Source organism: Apodemus sylvaticus, chromosome 4 (genome assembly GCF_947179515.1).
Source record: "Apodemus sylvaticus chromosome 4, mApoSyl1.1, whole genome shotgun sequence".
Taxonomy (NCBI): domain Eukaryota; kingdom Metazoa; phylum Chordata; class Mammalia; order Rodentia; family Muridae; genus Apodemus; species Apodemus sylvaticus.
The window spans coordinates 7,298,387-7,320,154 of NC_067475.1; the positions used below are offsets into that span (position 1 = coordinate 7,298,387).

At 43.3% G+C, this 21,768-nt stretch overlaps 1 protein-coding gene and 1 pseudogene across 1 annotated transcript in view; both read left to right on the forward strand.

Annotated features, from left to right (window-relative positions):
• St6galnac3 (ST6 N-acetylgalactosaminide alpha-2,6-sialyltransferase 3) overlaps window positions 1–21,768 on the forward strand; it is a 527,866-nt gene that overhangs the window by 430,008 nt on the left and 76,090 nt on the right. The gene's annotated exons all lie outside the window — the stretch shown is intronic.
• On the forward strand, window positions 19,020–20,388 carry LOC127682446 (transcriptional adapter 3-like; annotated as a pseudogene).

Genomic DNA, 21,768 nt, shown 5'->3' on the forward strand with positions numbered 1-21,768 from the left:
GTCTGCAGCTCTGATCATGTAATAACCGTATTTATTTATCTGCTTGGAGAACTTCATGAGACAAAGCTATACAGAACCCATGTCCTTAAGGACTGTAGATTCTAGAAGGGGAAATGGAGGCAGTCAATTACATGTCAACTGATCTACATATGAACATATGTGTATGTGCGTGTGCTTTTGTTATATGCATGCACATGTACTTGTGTGTGTGCACATGTATATATGAGTATGTGCGCATATATGTATGTGCATGTCTGTGTGTATGTGTATATATATGCATGCACATGTACTTGTCTGTGTGTACATGTGTGTATGTGTGTATGAGTGTATGCATGTATAAGTATGTGTATGTATATGAAAGTATGTGTGCATGCATGTGGTATCTGTTTGTGTGTGCGCGTGTGCACATGCGTGCATGTGTGTGTGTGTGTGTGTGTGTGTGTGTGTGTGTGCCATACATACAGTAGTAGGTGCTCTGATGGAGACAAACTTGGCTCTCAATAAGCACTTGACATGTTCTTAGAGGGCCACGGAGTGTTAGGGAAATCATCCCCTTTGGAGTTCATGCGTGCATTTAATGAACCTGAGGCTGGGCAGTGCCTTTCAGGCCACCATAAGGACTGTGAATTTCATTATAAGAGCAATAGAATGTCATTAAACAATTCTAAGCAAGAGTGATGTTTTGAAAGGTTTCTCTGGATGCTTCTGAGGAGTAGTTTGAAGGGAAGCAGGAGCGGAGGGGTGGGACACAGATAACCTAGACATGACGAGGTTTCTCCTGGTGCTGTGAAGTAGTTGAATTTGAAGCCTATTTTGCAATTCAGATTTCTTCCCATGGACGAGAGGAGTGAGAAAAAGCTTATCAAAGATGATTCTTTTGTTTGGGGGGAGATCAACTTGCAATGTAAAATATGTGCATGAGAGAAACATAAGGCAGGAGGATACGGGGCACCAGAAGCATGGAGGAGGGTTTTCCTGCTGGACATACATGTAGTGACGATGTATACATAATCAGTATACATATGTGTACATATCAGTAGCCTTTTAAGCTGTACATGGAGAGACTTTTTCATGGGTTACACACTTGGAACTTGTAACATTCAAAGTGGACCTGATGACCAGCTGTGAAGGAGCCTCAAATGAGAACGAACACAGCATCAGCCCTCTAGGTGGCTAGCATGAAGTCCTTTCTCTCATGCCTTTATTTTGGTACAGACCCTGGGGTTTCTGTAAGCGTCCTAGGCAGGGATGACCTCCTTCGGAAACAGAGAATCTTGTCTAAACCCACTCAGACTCAAAGTTAAGATATACCAGTAGTTTCTGAGCTGACAAAAAGTCTGAGTTCCACAGTCCCTCTGTAGGATACCAGATCCCTCCCACAGTTACATCTCTGAGATACATGACCATGTTGCATAGCGGAGCCTAGTCACGTTGTGAAGCAATACCAGGAGATACATAAACATCCCTTCTTCCTAGGATAGGCATGATTGTGGCTTTCTCGTCTACTGAACTGACAGGTTTCTGAATTCTGCACCACTGTCCATGGCAGACGAGATCAATCAGCTCCCGTGTGAGCAATGACATTGATAATAATGCTGAAGTAATGGCATAGTAATAATGATGACAATAACAGTCATGTTATTACACTTGCAGCTCTCACTAGCAATCATATTCTTCGCATTTGCAGCATGAACTTCACTTCCTGTTGCTTTAATCTCAGCTCACACACACCTTAACTCTAAATTAGTGATCAGCACCATTTGTAGATAGGAAAACCTGGAAATTTCAATATCCTTGGTTTCTATTTCCTTTTTCCCTCCCATCTTTTTGTGTCCATGAGGGCATGCATATTTGCATGCATATGTATATGTGTGCATGCATGTGTGCATGTGTATGTGTGTGTGTAGACTCAGTTTGATGTCAGGAATCACTCTCAATTACTCTACCACCTTATTTATTGAGGCTGGTGACTGAGTCAAACCCCAAGCTCTAATGTGGCCCTTCTTGTTAGCTAGCTTGTGCTGGGGAATCTTCCGAGGCTGTGATCGCAGCCAGACAACTGGGATAGCATTTCCGCGGTTTCTTTTTGGATCTGAACTCCCACCGTACTTTCTCCCCAACCCCATTTCACTATGTCTGTATGTTGTCTTTTAATCCCCTCTCGTTATCCGCCCTAGGAGACGTTTACTCTCGAAGAACATGACTTTACCCTTTCTCTATTTGTAACCCCAGTACCTGGCAGTCGTGTTTATTAAATACTCAACGATAGAAGACCTCAGGCCGTCCTCAGTAAGAGAACTTCTGAAAGGCATCCACGGTGTCTTAAATGATTGGAGCTTGTGCAGAACCTGGTGTGATACTCAAGGTGTGTTTGCAAGATTGAGCATCAGGCTTCAACTGGCCAAAGACCCCTGAAGTTTCTCAGACAGTGACAAGGTCAGCAAGCTCCGCCCATGCAATGCCTAGAGGATCAGGAAGCTCCGCCCATGCAATGCTGAGAGAATCAGGAAGCTCCGCCCATGCAAATCCCAGAGGACTAGGGAGCTCCACCCATGCAATGCAGAGAGGATCAGGAAGCCCCACCCGTGCACCCTTGCTGCCCTGTGGGCCTGACTCTTAGAAGAAAGAAGTTGGCCTCTATCTTTTGTAGTTCACTGATGACTCCAGTTTGGAAATAACTGTAAGCATCTTGGGTAAACGTAATATGTAAATGACCATTGAGATTTGAGGCTTGAAGACAGGGAATAATAACTTCATGAACATTTGAAAGAGGCCAGGCAGGGAATACACCTGTGCAAAGAGAATCCAAATACTGCTTCTTTGGGAAGCAAACTCTAGCTTACATGGATGCCAAAGTAGGCCCAGGAGGCCCGCAGATTAAACCCACTCAGACTGGAAGGCTGCCTGGGCAGGCACACAGTGAGGCTTGCTTGGGCAGAAGGACACGCGATAATGGCGCCTGTGCGGACAGCCGTGCCGAGCACCACCTGTTACCCGTGCTATGCCCCAGCTCCACTGCTAGCAAAGCTCCTGCGATCTGGAGAAGCTGCAGACAACAGTAACTCGGTGGATGAACGCAGGAGCCGAAGGACAGCATGTTCCCTACAGGTTCGCTTCGGAGAGCTAACGGGAAGAGAACAGAGACTGGTGACAGAGCCAGGCCCATTTTAAAACAGCCTAGTGGAAACTTGCACAATTCTCGAAAACGAAGATTATTTTTTCCAGGTAAAAGTGGATGTGTTCTTCCCCAGGCCTGGGCTGCTTGCCTGACCTGGCACTCCGCCTATCCAGGTGCTTGGTAAATACCGTCTTACAAAATGAAGAGCCAGAAAGCATGGAGTCTGGGAAGCCGACCAACCACACTCGCATTAAAACATCAGCCAGCCCTTCGCTTGGCGCCCAGGAAGGACAGGATTAAAGGGACTGGATTTTTGTTGTTCAAGTCAGACTCCTCTGCTGTGCTGAGGTCTGCCTCTTCCCATTCAGACACACAGAGAAGTAAATAGAAACCTTTTCAGTCCAGGATTTCCTGGGACACGCTTGGCTACACTCTGGTTAAATCCTATCAGGGCAATTTACTTTATGTCAAGGAGAGAAACAGACAGGAATTCTCCACCACACCCTACTCAGGCCAGTACCTGGGTGTGGATGTGGGAGGCCGCAGCTCTGGACTAAGGGAGGCGCCACCTTCAGGTTAGCCATGGCATCTAAGTAGATGAATCACAGCTGACTTCCTTAGTGTTGGTGAGCACACTCTGCACATTGTAGGCTGCAGGTTCTCACCACCTCTGAGGGATCAGGATCTAGCCTTCCGGCCATGCACTTGTTTCGGATGGTTTGGATAACCAAGGAGAGAAAACCGTACTGTTAGCATCTTAGGCTGGTGGATATCAATTCATCATATGACTAAAATGAAAAGTCAAGGTTCTGTCGTAGACCTGAGAGCACAGTGGTGTCTCAGGCAGCGCCACCTCAGCAGTGTCCCACCTTAGCACATCTGTGACTGTGTCCCTCTCTGCCACTGGCTGCCATCTTTCATGTCTTGCAGCAATTCTCTGCCTTTTCACTTAAGAAAGGAACATTGTCATCCTCAGAGACACTCTATTTTGTGTAACTTGTTTGGAAAGCCGTAATTAGCGTCCAGCCAAAATTAAGTCATATGTTAAATTTTGCATCTTAATAAAGTTACCTTCCTTTAGTATAGGACAACAAAGGACAAGGAGTTAAATACCTTCTGGACAGCTCAGCCATGGTGTCTGCCTGAAAGCCTGTCTCTCCCACCCCACAACCTACCTGCTGTGGGGTGGATGAGCGTCACATGACATGACGCAGGCCTGTGTCTTAAAGGATTCTTCCCCAGGGGAGTGGTGAAGGGGGATTATGGACCTATAAAATATGATGCCAAATGAGCATCCTTAAGTAGCATGCCCTTCTGGGGCTTTGAGGGTTCCAGTCCTTTCTATCTCTCTGCTTCCTACCTCAGATGTATGCAGGTCACTCCTGGAAAAGTACGCCATCCTTATTAGTGGCCAAAAATAAAGAGCCACCACATCTTGAGCTGAAATACAAGCTGATATAACCCTTTTTCTCATCACTTCAGGTATTTTGTTATAGCAATGCAGTGCTAACCAACATACCAGCTTTATACTAATGAGTGGAAGATACTCCAACATTACTTAATCTGTGGATTGGTTGATTTCTAGATGGAGAGAAGAAAGAAACTGTCTCTGAATTGATCATATAGCTACAATCCGTTCAGAAAACAGAATTCTTGCTAACAAAGGTTGTTAAGACCCCCCCCCCCTTTGCATCTATCATAGAAGATCTCAAATATGCCAGGGAATTATAGGACAAAATCATGATCATTCTATTACCTATCACTCAGCTACATTGAATTCACAAATGCTTGGTTGCTGTGGTCTATCGATGTTGTATTTTAAGAAACAAAGATCTCAAATATGCTAGTTCCTTAGTGTCTCTTTCCGTGGTTTGTGTTCCTGCCTCATTGTTTTTCTAGAGGTAATGATGCCCTGATGTTGGATCTGTTGCCCTACTGTGTGTCCAGGATTGACTGGGACACACTTGGCTATGCTGTCATATGATGACTTTCTATAAAAATACCCGTCATATTGTAAGTCATATGTTAATTTTGCATCTTAATAAAGTCACTCAATTATGTAAATTCTAAAAAGTATTTTACCTTTTCAGTATATTTTTTTACTTATGACTAATGTTCATATATTCAGGTTGCGTTTCAGCAGATCAACACTCTGCATTCAGTCTTTTTTACTTTTTTATAGTTTTTCTCTTGCAAATAATGCCTCATACAATCAGTTTTCCTTACATATTTTTTTGCCATGCTCTTAAGGGTTTCTTGGTCTTAAGCTATACATCCAGAAATGAGCTTACAGAGTATGCTGGTAAGCTTTGTCGACTTGGCACATCCTAGAATACCCTGGAAGGAGTATTTCAGTTAGGGACTGTCTGTCAGGGATTGGTCTGTGGCTGAGCCATTAGGGATTGTCTTGATACGGGAAGAGCCAGCCTATGATGGTGGCACCGTTTCCTAGGCATGGAGTCCTGCACTGTTTGAGAGTAGAGAACCTGAGCTGCTGAGCACAAGCAAGCAAGTAGAGTGTGCACGCACTCATCTCTCTCTGCTTCTGAGGAAGGATGCGCTTTTACCAGCTGTTTGGCGCTCCTGCCCTGACTTCCCCGCAACGGTAAATTAGAACCTAGAAGTGTTACCTGTTGCAACAACCTAAACCCCAGTGAACAGCTTCTGTGAGGATAAGACAGGAAGGAGGTCAGCAACTCTGAGGCTTGGCTGTATAGTGGGGTGAGTTCAAGACTAGTCAACTTAACGAAACCTTTATCTCAACATTAAAAGTGAAAACAGACCTGGGCATGTAGCATTTGCCCAGTATTGCCAAACTGTAAAACATAAACAATACAAAATGAAATACAACAGTGAATGAGAGAAAGCCTCTCTGATTAACAGTATAAATACTGTTCTTAGGATTTTGTTTTGGTTGGTGTAAAATGATAAATTTTGATTTCATGTTATTTTTTGTGTGTTCTAAAGCTTATGATCTAGACAGTGTGGGGGTGGTGGCTCTCTTAACAGCCATGTTGGTCAGTCAGCTTTCCTTTTCTAAAAACTATTGATGGGCTTCCATGTTCTTTAGGAGTGGAATTGTTCTTATTGAATCATAAAGTTCTTTATATATTCTAGATAATAGTCTTTATTGCTCACATGCATCGAAAATGCATCTTCCCAGATGGTTCCTGGAGTTTTCACATCGTTTATGACTTTGCTTTATGAGTAGTATTGAATTTTAATATAGTGACATTTATCAACCCATTAGTCTGTGACACGTGTATAATGCATAATGATTATATCAGGGTACCTGTCATATCTGTAACCTCAGACATTTATCACATCTCTGTGTTGGAAGTATTGAAGCCCTGTCTACTGGCTACTCAAAACAGTCCCTGGTAGGTAAAACACATCTGTCTTCTACAGAACGTTGGAACCATAGTGCATTGGAAGTTGCTCCTCCAATCCCATAAATCCTGTTTACCAACCATTCTCCTGGTCCCTCCCACACTTCCAGATGCTGCATACAACCTTCTTTAAGATCAAGTTTTCGGCTTCTGTATTATATATAGACATAGAAATTTGTCCTATATTCTTGATGTGTGTAAAATTTTACTTACTATATTAATATATTCACTAGTTCTATCCATATTGTGACATTGAAATTCTATAATACCTCATCATTTTGTATTACTATTTATGTGTATATATACAGTATAAATATGTATTGTATATATATCATCAAGTAAAATGCAGGGTTGACTTGCATCTCTTGAATGACCATTGATGTTGAGTGTTTTATAGCATGTCTGTTGGACATTGTATCCCTTCTTCTGAGAAGTGTCTCTGCAGACTGCCTCTCCATTTTTCATTGGATTATTTGGAGGGTTTATTGTTGAGTTGTTTGAGCTCATTATAAATTCTTGAGATTAATAACTTGTCAGGTAAATTGCAAATATTTTCTCCTATTGAGAAGGTTGCATCTGCCTTTGCTGCAGAGAGAAAGCTTTGGGGTTTAATGTAATCCCATCTGTACTTTTGTACCTTGATTGCCTCTGCATTTGAAGTCATATCTAAAATAACTTGGCCCAAACCAATGTTCTGAAGCATTTGCCTGTGTTTTATTTTAGTTGTCTTATAGTTCTAGATCTTAAGCTTGAGCATTTAAAAAAATTGCGGTTTAAAAATGGTGATACCGGGGGTGGAGGGAAGGGGTGGGGAGTGGAGGGGTAGGGGGGTTACTTCATTCCCTCATTAGAGTGGGGGATTTATTTCATTCCCTCCATACCTGGATAGTCAGTCTTTCCAGCATTATTTGTTGAAAGTTTTCCTTTCTCTAATACCTTTCAACCTTTGTGAGAGATAGGTTGGTTGGGGGTAGATACAAAGGTTAATTTCTGTGTTGTTTGTTTTGCTTTACTATGTTGTTCTGTGCAAAGTTTTGATGCTCACACCACACTGATTTTGAAATACGCTCTAGTGTTAGATGTTCTGTCACGTCGGTTGTTCATTTGTTCAGGAGGCTTGTGTAGCTTCATAAGCTTCAGGAGTGCTTCTTTCTTCCTACATCTGTGAAGAATGTCATTGATATTTTGATAGGAATTGCACAGAATAGTTTGATTTCTTTTGGCATTATGAACATTATTTTAATTCTTCTAGTCCATGAACATAGTATGTCCTCCCATTTTGCGTGCCTCTGTGTAGGTGTGTCTTTTAAGTTTTCTTTTAACACTTTAACTGTTAACTTGATGGCCTAGAATCTACTAAAGAAAAAGGGGGAGGGGTTCTATTGAGTGATTTTCTTGATCAGCTCAATCTGTTGACCTGTCCCTTAGGGATTGCAAGGACTGTCTTCATTGAGGTAGCAGGGAGTGGGCCATTGTGGCTGATGCCATTTTCTGTGCAAGTTGTCCTGGACTGTATAAGGAAGCTACGTTAAAAGGTACCATTGAGCCAATCTGAGAGCAGGCCAGCAATTAGCATCCCTCCATAGTTCCTGCCTTGAGTTGTCTTTGAATTCCTTCGGGAATGGCCTGTGACCTGAAATGCCAAGCCAAACCATCCCTCTCCTTTGCTTAATTGTTTTTGGCCACAGTGGTCTTTATCAGAGCAACAGAAAGGGAGCCAAAACAACTCTTTTGCATTTTTCATTGTAGAGATCATTCACTCTCTTGGTGAAGTTTGTTCTTAGCTGTTGTGTCCTTGGTTGGTTGCTTGCTTGCTTCATTTATTGTTTTGATGCTGACTGTTGGTTTAGGTTCCTATTTGTAGATATTCTGAATAGGATTGCTTCCTTTCTATATTTTAAAGGTCATGGTTGCTATAGTTGATTTTGTATCCTGAAATCTCATTTAGCTTATTGATGTTAACAGGGTTGTAGTGGTGGAATTAGGTGTTCTTAACATACAAAGTTATGCAACATTTGGTTAGGGATTATAATCCCATTTCCCTACTGGATGCGTGTTCCTTCCGTTCACTTACTGCGATGGCTGTGCCTTTGTGAGTAACCATGAGTCAGAGAGCGCTGCCCTTCCTGCCCTGTGTGTGCCCTTGGACAAATGAGCCAGCTCTTCTCCATTCATTATGAGCTTCTCATACTTTGTCGCCATCGTATGCAAGTGCAGCGGCCAGCTTTCCCTTCTCCTTTGTCTATTCTCTCTCTCTCTCTCTCTCTCTCTCTCTCTCTCTCTCTCTCTTCTCTCCATTCCCCTCTCTCTTCCTCCTTCCCTCTCTCCCTCTCTCTTTTTTATTTGTGTTTTCTGGTGGTCAAAGGACAGCCTAAGAAAGCCAGCTCTCTTTTTCTACTGTGAGGGTCCTGGGGACAAAATTTGGTTTGAAAGGCTCTACTGAAAGTGCCTAAACCACCCATAGAGACAACCCACTGGCCCAGAAAATTACCAAGACCTCCTGTAACCAGCATCCTTATTATATAACCCCAACAGCAGCTCTGCTAAGTTTTATTATTAACTTGGATACTGTTGTTTAGTATATTTATATAGTATATAATATTTATAAAGTTTAAAAAGGTCTCTTGAATTGTAATTTATTAATATTTTAAATATAAATGAATGTTTAAATGAATGTTAAAGTTCTGGAGCACCTTTTGGCACATCTATAGATTTTATCATAGGTTACTTTTCATTTGTTAATATCAAATAATGTCACTAGAATTTGTGTTAAGACATCTTTCCATTCCTAAGATGATACTCCCAAGAAACATTTGATTTTTTTCCCAAAGGTTGAATATCCTGCAGATTTTGAGCTATTGTTTTACTTTTAAATCTTCAGCTGCTTAGTCTGATCTTTCATTTTCTTTCCTGTCATTTCTTTAGTTTAAAACTGGATTGTGTTCAACTTATGCCATAGTAAAAAAAAAGGGGGGGGGTTATGAACTGAAGCACTCATCACCATGCATAACAACTTAATTTTCATCTCTGGGACCCACATGGTATAAAAGAAAGAACCAATTGCTACCAGGTGTCCTCTGACCCCCATGTGCACACCATGAATGAATAAATATAATATAAGAACGTGTCAGGTGTGAACTGAGGGAGATGGGAAGGACAGGATTGTTCAGTCCCCTTGGTAAGGACCATGAAAGGTTTATAAATCTCTTCAGATATACCACAGTCATGTGAAAAGTATTTTTCTGCAAAAGAATTCTAGGGAAACAGTCTGGTGCCATGTTTGCTGAGAATATGACTCACATCAGACATTTATCTTACAGACTTAGAGACTCCTGTATCCAGAATCACTTAGAACTTAGGTCTTTGACTGCTTAAGGCAACTGAGTGCTCTACTGAACCTGGGAGGCCTATCGTCTTGGAAGTTTAGGGGTGATGCCTCATGGTGATGAATGCTTTTATCTGATTTACGCCACTTTGTTTTCCTTCATCGTTGTTGATTATATCCTTTTGAGACTTATGCACATTTAATCTTTCATGGCTCTGAGAATCAGCAAAGAAACTATGTTCTATTCCACTGTCAGGTCTCTGATGTTACAAAATAATCTCACATAATTGCTTGTAGTGGTAAAATGCCAAGCTAGTGTCAAAATATGGTTTTGGTGGCTGCAAGCAGTTCCGTTTCAGAATATCAGTATTAATTGCATGCAATTACTGAGAGATGACTGTATACAAGGATTATGTACACATAGATATAATACCGTGATGACCTGCTCTGTTGACTTTAAAGGAGATTTCAGAAATTGATTAGAACATTTAGTGCTATTACTTCACTCAAGGATTTGCGAACCAAACACCTCATTTCAATTAGAAACACAAAGGCCGAGTCTCTCCTGCCCCCTCCCATCACTGTGTAGAATATAGGGGGGAAAGATGTTGCCCTCCTGGGATTTTCTCCTTGATTAACTGTGAAGTAATAAACAGAGGAAAGCAGTAACAATTCACACAGGCGGGCCCTAAATCTTCACCTTTATGGCCTGCATTTGCCAACTGTCTCCAGGTTTGACAGACAAAGTGCATCTGTGAATCTGCAGCATCTCAGGCTATAGTTAAGATATGTAATTAGATTTCCAGATATACATCTTCGCCCAAAACTTTTGCTGCAGTGGGGGGGAAAGCCAATTAAGGAAGTGTACCTTGACCTAAAGAAAAGTCAGCCAAGAGCCTGCTAGAAGGCCTTGTCTGTGGGGAGGCTCCTCCTTGACGAGACAACGAGAGCTCTGAGTTGTTCCTGCTCCGGCGGGTAGCTAGAGTCCAGAGGCTCACACAGTTAACAAAACCTGATACAGTTAAAATGTGAATCTTGACATGGGCTTGACACAGAAACTAGTGCTTTTTAAAAGTTACACTTCTGTGTGCTTGTAGACTTATTAGAAGCAAGCTAGCAACCCGAGGAAACCTATTACACTCAAAATAGGCTAATGAGGGTCTACTTGAGTGTCCTGAAGGGAACCACATTGGAATCATTGGTACACTGTGAACTAACAGAAACACTCCCAGGACTCAGAAAGACTATGGAAGAAGTGTGGACTTTCCAGGGCAGATATTGTTTGCAACTGTTCACTTGATCATCAATAGTTGTTGTATTGTTTATTGCCCAGAAAAGATACTGAAAAGGCATTAAAAAATGAGCCTCAAAAAGCTGTAGAGTGGCCCAAGGATACACAAATGTGTTATCTGGCAAAGTAAATCTTGTCTGTTCTCCAAAATGGAAACAGATCGATTATAAAACACCCGACATATTCTTTTTTTATTAATTGATTTTTTTTGAGACAAGGGCATAATTCCCTCAGGTTGGTCTCCAGCCCCCTCCATAACCCAGGGTGACCTTTTCTCCCGTATCTTCCAGCCACCATTTCTACATGCTGTAATCACAGGTGTACACCAGCACACCTGGGTGGTGGCTCCATGTTCTTAAAATAAATGCTCCATTGAATAATGTAAAGAAGAAACGTAAGAAGGCACCAGGAATGCCAGCTTATTTAGAGGAGACACATAGTTCATCAAAGGCACAAAAAATGAGAGGAAGGCACTGTAAATCCTCAAGATTATAATCCAACCAGGTGAAACAAATACATGCTATTTGAAGTAATTAAAGAACAAAATGTCAACAAATGCAAAGTAGGCCAGCAGAGAGTGTCGCAGTACAGCTGCTCTGGACAGCCGCTCCGGCTTTTCTCCATTAACTGTGCGATGCATTGGGGTGGGGCAGGCAGCTACCTGCCTAGAGGGATTCTCCCGGCCAAGGCTAAGCCAGTACAGAAGCTGGTGAGATTTGGCTTCTAGAGAGGACAAAGGTCAAGAAGCTCAGGTCCAACCGTCATGGCCTCAGACAGGCGCATTAGAAAAGATCTTTGTGTAAGAAAATCATCCACCCAGTGAATGACGTTAATGTCATAAGCACACGAAGAACAAGAGAATCTGGATCCCTATGTCGCAAGGTGCACAAAATAACAAAGCAAATTACAGGAGCTAAAGGTTAAAAACAACAACAACAACAACAACAACAACCAGAAGTAAAGGAAGGAATCAGTTTTCATGAGCTTGACTTACGCAGCAGATTCTGATTCGTGAAATGGGAAGTGTAAGCGGCAATAGCAAAATAAAACAGACAGAAAGACTCTGTTGAAATTGAAATAATTTGTACATCATGGGAAGATGACAAAGTGAAGAGAGCGTCTGCACAATGCGCAAAACAGTTGCAAATTTCATGTCATATTAGAGTGTCACATATAGCAAACAAAAGATTGTGACTGCATTGTGTGTGCATGTGCGATCATGTTCCTATTGCGGGAAATATTAAAAAATCAATGTTTGCTATGCTGGCAGGCCCTGGCGGGCTGGACAACCAGGTACTGGTGGGCATAGACGACCTGTTCTCATCTCCTGGAGAATCTCTGACTCAGTGCTTTAAAATCTCTCCACCCAGCTTGCTAAGTTCCCACTGGGGGTCGCTACCACACCAACCCCACACTTCAAACGTCCCACGGCCTTCTGAAGGGCACTTATGGCAAACCCAGGCCTTGCCGCTTCACCTTTCTCTCTGGAACCCAGTCGAGCTACTGTGTAAAGGAAAACACCACACAAACTCAGTTCAGAACCAATGGTAACTCTGTCGCTGGGCACAACAACTAGAATCCTAATCTTGTAAGCTATATTAAACTAAATCCTCTAAATTCTGGTGGACTTGATCACCAGGGGATCATTAGCAGCTAAATTTTGTTGTCCCGCTGTCCCAGTCCAAAAGTCTGTATCTCCCTCCTGCCTCTCCTCTTCCTCCCTCCTACCGGAAGTCCAGCCTTCTTGCCCAGCGATTGATTTCTTTATTCACAAGAAGGGTCACATGAAGTCCTGAGTACATGATTTACACCTCGTCCAGACAGCCTCTCTTAGAGAAGTTGAATTAACATCAAAATCCAAACAGCAGCAGGGCTGTCCACAGCACATTCCCCTGTCTATGAGTGCATGTTCAGTGCTCTCACATATGCGCATGTGTGGGTAGAATCCTGATGTTGATGTCGTCATTCTCAATCACTCATACACGGAAGCAGCTGAGCCATCTGTAGCAAGTATTGGCAAGGAAGGAGAAACCTAGACTCCCGGTACTGCTGGTTGGGATGCAGAATGAGCCATGCTCTGAAGAAGTCTAATAACCATGCTTCAGGTTGTTACGCAGAAGGTTTCTATGTAGTTTAGTAATTCTGATTCAAGAAAAAGTGAAAGCATGTTTACACAAAAATTTATACCTGGATGTTCACGTCAGAAGTATTCCTGGAGCCATAGAATGTAAACCACCTACATGTCTACTCTATTGAAATTATATATGCCAAAAAAAACCAAAACAGACAAACAAAACCCGAGCTGAATCTTGCAAACATTGTGCCGCGTGAAGGAAGCTTTGCATTATGTGACTCTGTTGAGTTAACGTGTCTAGAATAGACAGATTATAGAGGAGAAAGGTTTTGGGTTCCCAGGACTGCAGTCAGAGAGCAGGAGCAGACATGAGAAATGGTCACAAATGGTTCGTGACTATTCTGGGCTGAAGAAAATGCTCTAAAATCAGATGATGGTGAGTCCTCCATAGAGTAATTATGCTGGGTGATTTTAACTATCAACTTAGCACATCTTAGGATCACTTTGGATGAGAGCCTTATTGAGAAACTGTATCAGCTCGATTTCAAACAAACAAAATGAAAGGTAGAGCTAGGGTCTCCCCACCACCTTCCAGGTGAGCCCGAGAGGCCAGAGAAATGTTTTAAAGAATTCTACTCTTTGAAGCAAAATCCACTTATCTGCAACCTCTACCTGTAGTCTTTAGTTCTGCCTTGTCAAGATAGACATGTCATTATGACAACTTTTGAGGATGCTTTTTTGTTTAATAAACGATCAAGATCTGCTGTACATTCTAGAAAGTATAAATATTTGTACAAACAGGGTCAGAAAGACAAATTCTCAGTCTAGCATTGTACTTTTAAAAGTGTAAGCTGCCAGCCATGTAGAGCGGAATCAGGCACCGCATAGCTGGCCCAGCTCTTCCCCGTGGGTACATGCCAGCCGAACACGGAAGGCAGGGCCGCTTCGGTGCCGTGTGGAGAGCTTACTGAGCGCGTGTTTGTGGGATACTGAGAAAGTATTTCTAATGCTCCTGACATTCAGCATAATCAAGATATGACCCTTCAGCCAACCTAACAATGTGTTTACATTACACAGACAGAAGTTTTCTCTTAATATTCCATTAAATATTTAGCAAACACCACTGAAGCGTAGGCCAGGCAGCAGTGTGGCTGTATCTGAACGGGAAATCAATCAGGTCTCAGTCTTGCTTGACAACCTTGTACAGCTCCCAGTGAGAGCAGACCCACCAAAGGGAAGAAGGGATGGTGGGCCTTGAGCCCGAGGTGGAGCTGTGCCCCTTTCAGTGTTGCCACAGTCCACATGCTGACAAAGATTTGAATTTGGAGAGGCAGGTGTACACTGCCTGTTTTATGTGGAGATGCCCCAGAAGTCCCACTGACTGTCTCTGGAATGTTCTTTAAGTCTCTGCTCTTTGCGCCCAGGCACCCTTCTTTTAGCGTGTCTCAAAGTAAGATAAGACTCAGCGTTTCCTGACTCAGCAACACACACATAGCAATGCCAGGCATGTTTTTTTTTCATTATTCATGTGTATGTGGCGTGTTTGTATGCAGGTTCCCATGAAGCCCAGGAGGGAATGTCAGTACAGGGGGCTGTGGTTACAGGTGGTTGTGAGCAGCCTGATATGGATGCTGGGAACTGAACTCGGGTCCTCTCCCGATCCATGCTTGTAACCACTGAGCCAGCCCCACATCAGGCATTTTTAAAGACCTTCTTATCCCCTGTGTCCCCAAAGCAATAGAACTACCAACTACCATATCAGTAATAATAAGAATTTATGTTTGTCTAAAATAATCACTTAATTGCTTTATTCAATTTACTCAGTGGAGGCAGCCATGTTGTTTAGCTATTCAATGTGGAATTTCATTTTCTTATAAATAATGAAGTAAAAAGCATACTCAAAGAAAAGTTCAGCAAAAGTTTTTTTTTTTTTGATCCTTTCTGCTCTTCAAAAGTCATTTGACTAGAGGGAAGCAGGGCTTGAATATTAACAGACATGCAAAACGGTCAGAGTTAAAAAGCTTAAAAATTTTTTAGAAGAAATTAAAATTGTGAATTTTGAAATGTTTGTACATCATCCCAATATACTATTATACTAAATTATTCAAAATGTTGCCTATATATTTGCTTCTTCAGACTTTTACATGAATACTTGCATGGTGTGTAAATAAAGACAAATTATTTCCTACTCCAATAAAATTTTTGACACCAGGAAAAAAAAAAAAGCAACTCTGGCAAATAGAGATGGTTATTCCTCCCGCATTCAATGTGTAAAGGACCCATTAAAGCATCTCCGTTACTTCTCTGCTGCTGTGACGAAACACCCATGACCAAAAGAAACACATAGATGAAGGACACAGTGGAGCTCATGTTGGATCATGGGTCCAGAGTCTGTCATGGTAGAGATGCATGGCAGCCAGAGCAGGAAGCTGAGAAGAACACAAAACAGCCAGGCTTTACATCTCCAAGACGTGCCTTCAGGGACATACTTCCTCCAGAGAGGCCATGCCTTCTAAACCTCTCTAAACAGTGCCCCCAACCAGAGACTAAATATTTAAATACCCAAACCTATGGGGGACAGTTCTCATTCAAATCACCGCACTTCCCAAATCCAGTGAGGATACCTGGGTGCTGGGTGGGGGAAGGGAGCAGAAGTGAGCCCTGGTGGGTAGGACTACAGAGTCTCCAGCAGGGATGGTCCTAGGGACACAGCAGGCTATGCTCTTCTGGACAGAGAGCTTGGGACTTACTAGACTTGACCTTGCCAGCCTGGTTCTCACAGAAACAGAGACTCTGTGATGTATACACAGTCGCGGGGATGTAGACGGAGCTGAGGGGGCTTAGTCATCGGCACCCCTGTGTGAGGAGAGACCACCGAAGACACCCAAATCTCTGTCTCCAACAATTGCTTGTAATTTTTTTTTGGTTGTTGTTCTTAACTCTCACATCCTCTAATTGTAAAGGCGGTAGGACCTATATAACATGAATCCGCCCAGGCAGAGAGCTTTATTTAAAGAAAACATAGACAGTAATATTGTCATCATTTACTGCAAGGTCAGATGCATGGTGGATCTACTATGGATGCCAGATTAGTTAGTAGTGATGGTAGTTGTGATGATGATGGTGGTGATGATGAGGATGAGGAGGATGATGATGAGGAGTTGTAGTGATAATGATGATGATGATGATGATGATGATGATGATGATGATGATGATAACTCAACTCTCCTGTGCAGTCAGTGCAGCACCTCCACAGTTCAGAAACCTACCATGTTTTCACAATCATTCATTCATCCTTGTCCCAGTGAACCCACAAAGTACCAGCTTTTTCCCCATCTTCTTTTTACTGTGAATATACTCCCCTTTAAGAAAACCCAGGGCTGGGGAGATGGCTCATCAGTTAAGAGCACTGACTGCTCTTCCAGAGGTTCTGAGTTCAATTTCCAGCAACCACATGGTGTCTCACAACCATCTGTAATGAGATTTGATGCCCTCTCCTGGTGTGTCTGAAGACAGCCACAGTGTACTCACACATAATAAAGAACTAAATCTTAAAAAAGAAAAAGAAAAAGAAAATCCAGACACTTACAACTCTCCTTGGGCTTTCTGATTCCAGAGTGCTGCTGCTGTGTATGAAAAGGGTGTCACCCCTTCACAATAGCCACAAACAGTATAAAGTATCTTGGTGTGACTCTGACCAAACAAGTGAAATATCTGTATGACAAGAACTTCAAGACTCTGAAGAAGGAAATGGAAGTAGACCTCAGAAAATGGAAAAACCTCCCATGCTCATGGATTGGCAGGATTAATATAGTTAAAATGGCCATTTTGCCAAAAGCAATATACAGATTCAATGCAATACCCATCAAAATACCAACTCAGTTCTTCATAGAGTTAGAAAGAGCAATTCTCAAATTCATCTGGAATAACAAAAAAAACCAGGATAGCTAAAACTATTCTCAACAACAAAAGAAATGCTAGAGGAATCAGTATCCCAGACCTCAAGCAATACTACAGAGCAATAGTGATAAAAACTGCATGGTATTGGTACAGTGACAGGCAGGTGGATCAATGGAATATGATTGAAGATCCAGAAATGAACCCACACACCTATGGCTACTTGATCCTCAACAAAGGGGCTGAAAACATCCAGTGGACAAAAGATAGCCTTTTCAACAAATGGTGCTGGTTCAACTGGAGGTCAGCATGCAGAAGAATGTGAATTGATCCATTCTTATCTCCTTGTACCAAGCTCAACTCCAAATGGATCAAGGACCTCCACATAAAGCCAGACACTCTGAAGCTAATAGAAAAGAAACTGGGGAAGACCCTTGAGGACATCAGTACAGGGGGAAAGTTCCTGAACAGAACACCAATAGCTTATGCTCTAAGATCAAGAATTGACAAGTGGGACCTCATAAAATTACAAAGTTTCTGTAAGGCAAAGGACACCATCAAAAGGACAAATCGGCAACCAACAAATTGGGAAAAGATCTTCACCAACCCTACATCAGATAGAGGGCTAATATCCAATATATACAAAGAACTCAAGAAGTTAGACCCCAGAAAGCCAAATAACCCTATTAAAAATGGGGTACAGAGTTAAACAAAGAATTTTCACCCGAAGAACTTCAGATGGCTGAGAAGCATCTTAAAAAATGCTCAACTTCATTAGTTATTAGGGAAATGCAAATCAAAACAACCCTGAGATTTTACCTTACACCAGTCACAATGGCTAAGGTTAAAAATTCAGGAGACAGCAGGTGTTGGCGAGGATGTGGAGAAAGAGGAACACTCCTCCAATGCTGGTGGGGTTGCAAATTGGTACAACCACTCTGGAAATCAGTCTGGTGGTTCCTCCTCAGAAAACTGGGCATGTCACTTCTGGAGGACCCTGCTATACCTCTCCTGGGCATATACCCAGAGGATTCCCCAGCAGATTATAAGGATATGCTCCACTATGTTCATAGCAGCCCTATTTATAATAGCCAGAAAGAACCCAGGTATCCCTCAACGGAAGAATGGATGCAAAAAATGTGGTATATTTACACAATGGAGTACTATTCAGCCATTAGAATCAATGAATTCATGAAATTCTTAGACAAATGGATGGAGCTGGAGAACATCATACTAAGTGAGGTAACCCAGTCTCAAAAGATCAATCATGGTATGTACTCACTAATAAGTGGATATTGGCCTAGAAAACTGGAATACCCAAAACATAATCCGCACATCAAATGAGGTACAAGAAGAACAGAGGAGTGGCCCCTGGTTCTGGAAAGACTCAGTGTAGCAGCATAGGGCAAAACCAGAACAGGGAAGTGGGAAGGGGTGGATGGGAGAACAGGGAGAAGGAAGAGGGCTTATGGGACTTTCGGGGAGTGTGGGGCCAGAAAAGGGGAAATCATTTGAAATGTAAATAAAAATATATCGAATACAAAAATATTCAAAAAATAATAAATAAAAAAAGAAAAGGGTGTGAGGGCCTTCCTCATGTCCTATAGGAAACCAACAGAAACAGGGAGACCAATGAGTAATGATTAGAAGAGGTAAGGTAGGCTCAAGGGATGGCTCTACTGTTAAGAACACAGTCTCCTCTTCTAGAGGACCTGGCTTCAACTCCCAGCACCCACACGTCGGCTCAAAACCATCTATAATTCCAGATCCAGGGATCAGAATCCCTCTTAAATTCTCAAAAGATAAATAAAAACATTGAAATGTTTTCTTTAATAAAATAGAAAAATAGCCACTTCTGTGCCAGGCATCGAACTGGGCACTTGAGGAGCATCGCTTCCTAATTCTCAGAACATTCCAGGGAGGGCCCCACCTCTTACGCCATGAGTGGGCTGAAGGACTGCCCACTGCAGTTGCATGACTTCAAGTCTGTGGACCACCTGAAGGTCTGTCCCCACTATGGCCGGCTCCGAGGATGATGGCATTGGTATTGAAGAGCTAGATACCCTAGCTGGAGCTTCAGACACCGCTGTCCTCTGCAAGCAGGCGACTGCGTGTACTGGAAGTTGAAACCCAGATCCTTACTGACTGGCAGGATAAGAAACGGAACCGATGATCCCTGAAGCTAGGGCGAGACCATGAGCTGGGTGCTCCCCAAAACATGGGAAGTCCAAGAAGCAGAAACTGGAAGGGAAGACAGGACATGGGCCAGGCCCTGACCCAGGACGACCCAAATCCAAAAATGTTTAACCCAAGATCCAGGAATGTAAACTTACTGATGACCCAATCCATGTGCCTCGGATCCCCAAGAATGATGTTCCCACAGGTTCTGGGCCTATGTGGAACCCCATTGTGCCGACATCACCAGTGAGGAGGTACGGATACTAGAGGAGCTTCTGAAGCCCCTGATGATGAAGATGAACATTGTAAGATTCCCCCACTAGGAAAGCACTATGCCCAATGCTGGGCCCAGGAGGGTCCGCTAGAGGAGCAGAAGGGCGGGGCTCAGGCAGCAGCTGTGGCTGACAAGAAGAAAGGTCTCATGGGACCGCTGACAGAACTGGACACAAAATATGTGGATGCCCTGCTGAAGAAGTCTGAGGTCCAGCACGAACAGCCAGAAGATGGTGTCCCTTTGGTACCCTGACACAGCGCCTGCTACAGGTTCTAGTGGAGGAAAATACTATTTTCCCTATGGAGGACTCGCCTATTGCTGACATGACTGGGAAAGAATCAGGGGCAGATGGAGCAAGCCCCCCTCCCCTGCCCCTGCAATCAGAACAAGCCTTTCAGTGTGCCACATACCAAGTAAGTCCCTGGAGAGCAGCATCAGGGAGGAGCTGATTGCCCAGGGCCTACTGGAATCCAAGACTGGCCTTGCTGAGGACTCAGCTGTGCGAATGGCAGACTGAGGTGAAGGCACTCAGTGCACACAACCGCACCAAGAAGCACGATTTGCTGAGGAGGAGGTGAGCCGGCAGGTCCGCATGGCGGACAATGAGGTCATGATGCCTTCCGAAAGATCATGGCTGCCCGGCAGAAGAAGCGTACCCCACGAAGAAGGAAACAGACGAGGCCTGGGAGACCCTGAAGGAGCAGGAGAGCATCCTGAAGCTCTTAGACGGTAGCCTTACCTGCTGCTGGCCGTCTCCCTGGCCTGGCAGAAGCCCACTTCCTCTGAAGCCTTGGCCAGAGGCTGCCTATCAGGGCTGGAACACTCTCAGGCCTCTCAGCTGAGCTTTGCGCAGCCAGTATACAAGGCCTGACTGCGCTTGCGTGGACCTAGCATCCGCCCGATGCCCCAGAAGAGCAGGGGCTTTTCCTCGTCCCTTTCCCCTCTTACCATCTCCACGCCTCTCCCTCAAGGACTTCTTCCTTGAGGTTTTGTAAAATACAAACTTAAGAATAAAGTGTCTGCTGTGTTTTGATTTTTAAAAAAATAAAATAGGAAATAGGAGAAAAATAGTGAAAAGCCATTTCTGTCCTAAGTATCCCATAATAGAAGGCCTATAAAGGAACCCACAAGACCGGAAGATACTGTATAGGATCTTGGGCACAACAATGGCAAATTCCAGCCTGCCAATGCCTCCCATTATTTCTCAGTGATTAACCTACTGAGGTGCAGAGCTTGACAACTGAAAGTTGAAGGGCCATCTACACTAGGTCTGGTTTCTTTCTTCCCGCCCTCCTGCCGCCGGGCCCTCCCTGGGCCCGCTGGGCCCCTCCCTGCACCATCCTGCAAATTGTCTCTTCCTTCATACCCTGCTCAGATGTCCCCTAAGCATAAAGGGCTATCTAGGCACAGGGCCTCCTGATTATTGTCCCAGCGCCATCCCTTCCGATCGTAGCCTTCTTCCTGACACTTCCACCGTCAGGATGCCCTTCTGCCTTCCGCAGTGGGAAGTGTACTGAAGGAGCCTATTGGCTGCTGAGGACCCAGCATGGCGAATAACAGCAGACTCAAGCGGCCCCTCCGTCCCAGGGTCCAGCTCACTTGGATGACCCAAGGGCTGCTCAGTTCAGCAAAGGAAACTCCACTCAGAAGCATCCTGCCATGGATCTCGGGCAATCCCAGACCACTCTATGGCTGCTCTATGTTCAACAAATTGATGTTGAAAGAAGCAGAATGACGGTGAAGGCAAGGGGCTAGGACAATAGAGGGAGAAATGATATTAATAAATAAATCTACATTTCTCTGTGTAGAGAGCAAAAGAGATGCACTGTTTTAGGGGCTGTCTGGATCATATTAAACATGTTGTTTAGAGCCATGATACCTCTTTATTTTGGTGTTAACATTTCACAGCACCGTAATAACTCTGGGTTGGAATTTCAATAGCAGGTTTAATATACCGTGCAAGCTAGTGTAGACTCTCAGATTATACATATTCATAGGATCAATCACAGCTTCGCTTCTGAGATGACTGGCAAAGTAGAATATCAACAAGAGAACAACAATCAAAGAAACAGGAGGGTATTTCATTGCTAGTTACTTAAGACATATTTCTAGGGAAAATAAGAAAAAATGAAAGATCGTTTCTAATGACACACTAGAACCAACGAAACAATGTTGCGAACTGTCATCTTTTCCCTCCTCATACAATAAAGCATTGTAAAGCA